This window comes from Triticum dicoccoides, chromosome 2B, assembly GCF_002162155.2.
Source record: "Triticum dicoccoides isolate Atlit2015 ecotype Zavitan chromosome 2B, WEW_v2.0, whole genome shotgun sequence".
In the NCBI taxonomy this organism is placed as follows: domain Eukaryota; kingdom Viridiplantae; phylum Streptophyta; class Magnoliopsida; order Poales; family Poaceae; genus Triticum; species Triticum dicoccoides.
Window position 1 is genome coordinate 102945015 of NC_041383.1, and position 9488 is coordinate 102954502.

The following is a 9488-nucleotide window of genomic DNA, read 5'->3' on the forward strand; positions in this document are numbered from 1 at the left end:
CTACCTCCTCCTCCACCTCCTCCTCCTCCTCCTCCTCCTCCTCACCAGAGGGTACCTCACTAGAGGAGGGTACCTCACTAGAGGAGGGCCTCGAAGACAACACCCCTAAGTCGGTGAGGGTGCGCTCTTTCTGGCCGCGACCCCGTGTAGTGGCTCTCCCCCCACCACCTCGCCCTCTAGGGGCTCTCCCCTGCCCCCTCCTCCTCTAGGGGCACTGATAACCCACAAGTGTAGGGGATCGCAACAACTTTCGAGGGTGAAGTACAACCCAAATTTATTGATTCGACACAAGGGGAGCCAAAGAATATTCTTGAGTATTGGTAGTTGAGTTGTCAATTCAACCACACCTGGATAACTTAGTATCTGCAGCAAAGTATTTAGTAGCAAAGTAGTATGATAGTAATGGTAACAGTAGCAAAAGTAAAGATAAATGTTTTGGGGTTTTTGTAGTAGTTGTAACAGTAGCAACGGAAAAGTAAATAAGCGAAGAACAATATATGAAAAGCTCGTAGGCAATGGATCAGTGATGGATAATTATGCCGGATGCGATTTCTCATGTAATAGCTATAACATAGGGTGACACAGAACTAGCTCCAGTTCATCAATGTAATGTAGGCATGTATTCCGTAAATAGTCATACGTGCTTATGGAAAAGAACTTGCATGACATCTTTTGTCCTATCCTCCCGTGGCAGCAGGGTCCTAGCAGAAACTAAGGGATATTAAGGCATCCTTTTAATAGAGAATCGGAACAAAGCATTAGCACATAGTGAATACATGAACTCCTCAAACTACGGTCATCACCGAGAAGTATCCCGATTATTGTCACTTCGGGGTTGTCGGATCATAACACATAATAGGTGACTATAGACTTGCAATATAGGATCAAGAACACACATATATTCATGAAAACATAATAGGTTCAGATCTGAAATCATGGCACCCGGGCCCTAGTGACAAGCATTAAGCATAGCAAAGTCATAGCAACATCAATCTCAGAACATAGTGGATACTAGGGATCAAACCCTAACAAAACTAACTTGATTACATGGTAAATCTCATCCAACCCATCACCGTCCAGCAAGCCTACGATGGAATTACTCACACACGGCGGTGAGCATCATGAAATTGGTGATGGAGGATGGTTTACGTGGAGTCCAACGTATCTACTTTTCCAGCAAGTCCAAAACAAGGGAAAAAGTGTTTGGAAAAGTAGATACGTTGGAGATGTATCAACTCCCCCAAGCTTAAACCTTTGCTTGTCCTCAAGCAATTCAGTTGATAAACTGAAAGTGATAAAGAAAAACTTTTACAAACTCTGTTTGCTCTTGTTGTTGTAAACATGAAAAGCCAGCATTCAAGTTTCAGCAAATATTATGAACTAACCATACTAACAATAACACCTAGGTCTCACAATTACTCATATCAATAGCATAATCAGCTAGCGAGCCATAATAATAAAACTCGGATGACAACAGTTTCTCAAAATAATCATAACATGATATAGCAAAATGGTATCTCGCTAGCCCTTTCTGAGATCGCAAAACATAAATGCGGAGCACCTTTAAAGATCAAGGACTGACTAAACATTGTAATTCATGGTAAAAGAGATCCAGTCAAGTCATACCCAATATAAACCAATAGTAATGAATGCAAATGATAGTGTGCTCTCCAGCGGGTGCTTTTTAATAAGAAGGGTGATGACTCAACATAAAAGTAAATAGACAGGCCCTTCGCAGAGGGAAGCATGGATTTGTAGAGGTGCCAGAGCTCGATTTAAAAAAAGATAGAATAACATTTTGAGTGGCATACTTTCACTGTCAACACAACATCTATGAGATGGTTGTATCTTCCATACTACATGCATTATAGGCAGTTCCCAAACAGAATGGTAAAGGTTTATACTCCCCCAACCACCAACAAACATCAATCCATGGCTTGCTCAAAACAACGAGTGCATCCAACTAACAACAGCCCTGGGGGAGTTTTGTTTAATTATTTTGATTTGCTTTGATCTTTTTGGATCATGGGACTGGGCATCCCGGTTACCGGCCCTTTCTCGTGAATGAGGAGCGGAGTCCACTCCTCGTGAGAATAACCCACCTAGCATGGAAGATATAGGCAGCCCTAGTTTTAACATGAGCTAATCAAGCATACAAAACAGAATTTCATTTGAAGGTTTGGAGTTTGGCACATACAAATTTACTTGGAACGGCAGGTAGATACCGCATATAGGAAAGTATAGTGGACTCATATGGAACAACTTTGGGGTTTTAAGGATTTTGGATGCACAAGCAGTATTCCCGCTTAGTACAGGTGAAGGCTAGCAAAAGACTGGGAAGCGACCAACTGAGAGAGCGACAACAGTCGTAAACATGCATTAAAATTAATTCACACCGAATACAAGCATGAGTAGGATATAATCCACCATGAACATAAATATCGTGAAGGCTATGCTGATTTGTTTCAACTACATGCGTGAACATGTGCCAAGTCGAGTCACTCAATTCATTCAAAGGAGGATACCATCCCATCATACCACATCATAATCATTCTAATAGCATGTTGGCACGCAAGGTAAACCATTATAACTCATAGCTAATCAAGCATGGCACAAGCAACTATAATCTCTAAATGTCATTGCAAATATGTTTACTTCATAATAAGCAGACCCAGAAATGATGAACTCATCATATTTACAAAAACAAGAGAGGTCGAGTTCATACCAGCTTTTCTCGTCCCAATAAGTCCATCATATATCGTCATTATTGCCTTTCACTTGCACGACCGAACGATGTGTATAATAATAAGAGTGCACGTGCATTGGACTAAGCTGGAATATGCAAGCATTCAACTCAAAAGAGAAGACAAGATAATATGGGCTCTAAGTTAAATAAACAATCATGCATATGAGAGCCACTAAGCATTTTCAATACAGTCTTCTCGACCCCCAAAGGAAAGAAAAGAAAAGAAAACTATTTACACGGGAAAGCTCCCAACAAGAAAGAAGAAGAACTAGAAATCTTTTTGGGTTTTCATTTTAATTCCTACTACAAGCATGGAAATTAAACTAACTAATTTTTTGGTTTTCCTCAAGGTTTATCAAACACACAAGAAAAAAACTAGAAAAAGAAATTTAAACTAGCATGGATAATACAATTGAAGAGTATGAGCACCGACGACTAGTGTGTGAACATGAATGTAAAGTGGTGAGAAATACGTACTCCCCCAAGCTTAGGCTTTTGGCCTAAGTTGATCTAATACCAAGGACCGCCTGGCTGATATCCATAAGTGAAACTGGGGTTGTACTGAGATGCAGCGGCAACAGCCTCCTGAGCTGCAGCATGTTGGCGAGCTGCCTCTACTCCCCTCTCGTATTCAGCTGCTTCCTCCCTGGTGACAACATATCTCCCTTTTGCCTGATAATCAAAAAGGTAGGGAGCAGGAAGAGTAACAGGGACGACATTGCGTCTGTCATAGATTAGTCGATAATGGAGGAATTGTTCATTCCTCTCAAGAAAATGATGATTGAACATAGCTTCTTTATCTAAATAAACAGGAGGTATTATCATATCCCCCTCTCGTGGGGCTATATTAAGATAATTAGCCACACGGGTTGCATAAATACCTCCAAAGAAATCTCCCTTTCTACTATTATTCTGCAACCTACGTGCAACTATTGCCCCCAAGTTATAACCTTTACAACCTAACACAACACTCTTGAGGACACACAGATCAGGGACACACATGTGACATGCTTCATCCTTACCATTAATACATCTACCAATGAAGAGAGCAAAATAATGTATAGCAGGGAAATGAATGCTCCCTATGGTAGCTTGTGCTATGTCCCTAGATTCACCCATAGTAATACTAGCAAGAAAATCTCTAAATTCAGATTTGTGAGGATCATTAATCTTACCCCACTGCGGGAGTTTGCAAGTAGTTGTAAAATCCTCTAAATCCATGGTATAAGAGGTATCATAAATATCAAATATGGCACTAGGAGAATTACGCACACAGTTATATTTAAACCTCCGCACAAAGGAATAAGTCAATTGATGGTACTGAGGACACTTATCTTGTAAGAAGTCCTCCAGCTCAGCATTATGCACATACGCGTCAAATTCCTCCTTAAAGCCTGCTTCAACCATAAAATTATCGAAAAGCCACTCACAAGCTCGTACATCCGCATCCCTCGGCAATGCAACATCTTGCTCACGTATAACAATCCTGGGCCCTTTCTTTACCGAGGAACCACCTTGGTACATTCTTCTAAGCATATTTCTTTTTCTGAAATAAATCTGAAATTTTAGCAACTTCAAAATAAAAGTGAATAAAACTAAACAAGATTGATAGCAACTACTCCTACAAGTGCCTAGAGCCTATATCATGCATTGGAATTTCTTGGGACCTCAAAAATTTAACATGCAAGCTCAAGAACATGGTAACCTATGCAGCAAAAAATTGCAATGAATAAAGCACTAGAACAGAAACTAATTGGACCAATGGAGGAGTCACATACCAAGCAACAATCTCCCAAAGCAGTTTTGTGAATGGAACTTTGAGCAAGGAGATCGAAAATCGCAGCAAAACGAGCTAGAACTCGTGCTTGAGCTGGATGGGGATTTTTTTGGGGTAGAGGATGAAGTGTGTGGGTGCTGGCATAAGTGGAGGGGGGCCACCAGGGGCCCACGAGACAGGGGGCGTGCCCTATAGGGGGCGCGCCCTCCACTCTCGCGGCCTAGTGCTTGCCCCTCCTGTAGTGATTTCAGTGCCTAAAATATTCAAATATTCCAGAAAAAACATACTAACTTTGCAGGGCATTTGGAGCACTTTTATTTTCGGACTATGTTTTAATGCACGGATAATTCAGAAAACAGACGGATAATACTATTTTTGCTTTATTTATTCTAAATAACAGAAAGTAGAAAGAGGGTACAGAAGGTTGTGCCTTCTAGTTTCATCCATCTCGTGATCATCAAAATGAATCCACTAACAAGGTTGATCAAGTCTTGTTAACAAACTCATTCCGAATAACACGGAACCGGAGAAATTTCGAATAACACTGAGTTACCTCAACGGGGATATGGAAATCCCCAACAATAAGAATATCATACTTTTTCTTGACAGTAGGGAGAGGAAATTCAAAACCTCCAAAAATAATAGTTGGAACTTTTTCAATAGAATTGATGCTATGAACTTGAGGTTGTTTCCTCGGAAAGTGTACCATATGCTCATTACCATTAACATGAAAAGTGACATTGCCTTTGTTGCAATTAATAACAGCCCCTGCAGTATTAAGAAAAGGTCTACCAAGGATAATAGACATACTATCGTCCTCAGGAATATCAAGAATAACAAAGTCCGTTAAGATAGCGACATTTGCAACCACAACAGGCACATCCTCACAAATACCGACAGGTATAGTAGTTGATTTATCAGCCATTTGCAAAGATATTTCAGTAGGTGTCAACTTATTCAATTCAAGCCTACGATATAAAGAGGGAGGCATAACACTAACACCGGCTCCAAGATCACATAAAGCAGTTCTAACATACTTTCTTTTAATAGAGCATGGTATAGTTGGTACCCCCGGATCTCCAAGTTTCTTTGGTATTCCACCCTTAAAAGTGTAATTAGCAAGCATGGTGGAAATTTCAGCTTCCGGTATCTTTCTTTTATTTGTAATGATATCCTTCATATACTTAGCATAAGGATTTACTTTCAGCATATCAGTTAAGCAGATACGTAAGAAAATAGGTCTAATCATTTCAGCAAAGCGCTCAAAATCCTCATCATCCTTTGACTTGGATGGTTTAGGAGGAAAGGGCATGGGTTTCTGAACCATGGTTCTCTTTCTTTACCGTGCTTTCTAGCAACAAAATCTCTCTTATCATAACGTTGATTCTTTGATTGTGGGTTATCAAGATCAACATCAGGTTCAATCTCTACATCATTGTTTTTGCTAGGGTGAGCATCAACATGAACATTATCATTAACATTATCACTAGGTTCATGTTCATCACCTGATTGAGTTTTAGCATCAGAAATAGAAATATCATTGGGATTCTCAGGTGTGTCTACAGTGGGTTCACTAGAAGCATGCAAAGTCCTGTTGTTTTTCTTTTTCTTCTTTTTAGAAGAACTAGGTGCTTCTAAATTTTTTCTTTGAGAATCTTGCTTGATTCTCTTAGGGTGGCCTTCAGGATACAAAGGTTCCTAAGTCATTCTACCTGTTCTAGTAGCCACTCTAACAGCAAAGTCATTTTTATTGTTTAATTCCTCAAGCAAATCATTTTGAGCTTTAAGTACTTGATCAGCTTGAGTAGCAACCATAGAAGCATATTTGCTAACGAGGTGAAGTTCATCTTTAACTCTAGCCAGATTATCACTTACACGTCCTATCTCGAAAGCATTATTCTTTAACTCTCTACAAACATAAGCATTAAAACTTTCTTGTCTAGCCATAAAGTCATCAGATTCATCTAAGCATGGGCTATGAAATTTAGTAGAGGGTATTTCAACTTTATCATATCTATAGAGAGAATTTACCTTTACTACCTGTGTCGGGATATCAAGACAATATGGTTCTTCAACAGGTGGTATATTAAGACCATGTATTTATTCAATAGGTGGTAAATTCTTAACATCTTCAGCTTTAATACCTTTTTCTTTCATTGATTTCTTTGCCTCTTGCATATCTTCAGGACTGAGAAATAAAACACCTCTCTTCTTCGTAGTGGGTTTAGGAATAGGCTCAGGAATTGGCTCAATTGGTTCTGGAATAGCTTCAGGAATTGGCTCAGGAAGAGTCCAATTATTTTCATTGGTCAACATATTATTCAATAATATTTCAGCTTCGTCGACTGTTCTTTCCCTGAAAACACAACCAGCACAACTATCCAAGTAATCCTTGGACGCATCGGTTAGTCCACTATAAAAGATATCAAGTATTTCATTTTTCTTAAGAGGATGATCAGGCAAAGCATTAAGTAACCAGAGAAGCCTCCCCCAAGCTTGAGGGAGACTCTCTTCTTTGATTTGCACAAAATTATATATTTCCTGCAAGGCAGCTTGTTTCTTATGAGCAGGGAAATATTTAGCAGAGAAGTAATAAATCATATCTTGGGGACTACGCACACAACCAGGAGCAAGAGAATTATACCAAGTCTTAGCATCACCCTTTAATGAGAACGGAAATATCTTAAGGATATAAAAATAGCGAGACTTCTCATCATGAGTAAACAGGGTAGCTATATCATTCAACTTGGTAAGATGTGCCACAACAGTTTCAGATTCAAGGCCATAAAAAGGATCAGATTCAACTAAAGTAATAATTTCAGGATCAACAGAGAATTCATAATCCTTATCAGTAACACAGATAGGTTAAGTAGCAAAAGCAGGGTCAGGTTTCATTCTAGCATTAAGAGACTGCTGCTTCCATTTAGCTAATAATTTCTTAAGATCAGATCTATCATTGCAAGCAAAGATTTCCCTAGCAGCTTCTTCATTCATAACATAACCCTTAGGTACAACAGGCAATACATAATCATTGGGAGAACCTTCATCATCACTATCATCAATAATAGCATCTTCAATATTTTCATTCCCCTTAACTCTAGCAAGTTATTCATCAAGAAATTCACCTAACGGAAAAGTAGTATCACGCACAGAAGAAGTTTCATCATGCATAGCAGAAGTGGCATCATCAATAACATGCGACATATCAAAATTCATAGCAGTAGCAGGTTTAGGTGTCGCAAGCTTACTAATAACGGAAGGAGAATCTAGTGCAGAGCTAGATGGCAGTTCCTTACCTCCCCTCGTAGTTGAGGGTAAAATCTTGGTTTTAGCGTCTTTCATGTTCTTCATAGTGATCAACAGATATAAAACCCAAGTGACTCAGAGAATAGAGCTATGCTCCCCGGCAATGGTGCCAGAATTTAGTCTTGATAACCCACAAGTGTAGGGGATCGCAACAGCTTTCGAGGGTGAAGTACAACCCAAATTTATTGATTCGACGCAAGGGGAGCCAAAAAATATTCTTGAGTATTAGCACTTGAGTTGTCAATTCAACCACACCTGGATAACTTAGTATCTGCAGCAAAGTATTTAGTAGCAAAGTAGTATGATAGTAATGGGAACAGTAGCAAAAGTAAAGATAAATGTTTTGGGGTTTTTGTAGTAGTTGTAACAGTAGCAACGGAAAAGTAAATAAGCGAAGAACAATATATGAAAAGCTCGTAGGCAATGGATCAGTGATGGATAATTATGCTGGATGTGATTCCTCATGTAATAGCTATAACATAGCGTGACACAGAACTAGCTCCAGTTCATCAATGTAATGTAGGCATGTATTCGGTAAATAGTCATACATGCGTATGGAAAAGAACTTGCATAACATCTTTTGTCCTACGCTCCCGTCGCAGCGGGGTCCTAGGGGAAACTAAGGGATATTAAGGACTCATTTTAATAGGGAACCGGAACAAAGCATTAGCACATAGTGAATACATGAACTCCTCAAACTACGGTCATCACCGAGAAGTATCCCGATTATTGTCACTTCGGGGTTGTCGGATCATAACACATAATAGCTGACTATAGACTTGCAAGATAGGATCAAGAACACACATATATTCATGAATACATAATAGGTTCAGATCTGAAATCATGGCACTCAGGCCCTAGTGACAAGCATTAAGCATAGCAAAGTCATAGCAACATCAATCTTAGAACATAGTGGATACTAGCGATCAAACCCTAACAAAACTAACTTGATTACATGGTAAATCTCATCCAACCCATCACCGTCCAGCAAGCCTACGATGGAATTACTCACGCACGGTGGTGAGCATCATGAAATTGGTGATGGAGGATGGTTGATGATGACGACGGCAACGAATCCCCCTCTCCGGAGCCCCGAACGGACTGCAGATCAGCCCTCCCGAGAGAGATTAGGGCTTGGCGGTGGTTCTGTGTCGTAAAACATTATAAAACTTTCTCTCTGATTTTTTTCTCCGTGAGACGGAATATATGGAGTTGGAGTTGAGGTCGGTGGAGCTCCAGGGGGGCCCACGAGATAGGGGGGCGCGCCCTACAGGGGGGCCTGTATCGTGGACAGGCCCTGGGCCCCCTGGTATATTTCTTTCGCCCAGAAATTCTTATTAATTCCAAAAGGTGCCTCCGTGGATTTTCAGGACATTTCGAGAACTTCTCTTTTCTACACATAAAACAACATCATGGCAGTTCTGCTGAAAACAGCGTCAGTCCGGGTTAGTTTCATTCAAATCATGCAAGTTAGAGTCCAAAACAAGGGCAAAAGTGTTTGGAAAAGTAGATACGTTGGAGAAGTATCAGGCACCTCTCCCTCGACCTCCCTGTGAGGAGTCATCGTCAAGTAGCTGGGGGGGGATTACGTGGTCGGCCACTCCGACTAGGCAGGCTGACGACCTTGCATAGGAAACCCACGTCGTCGACCATCCCCTT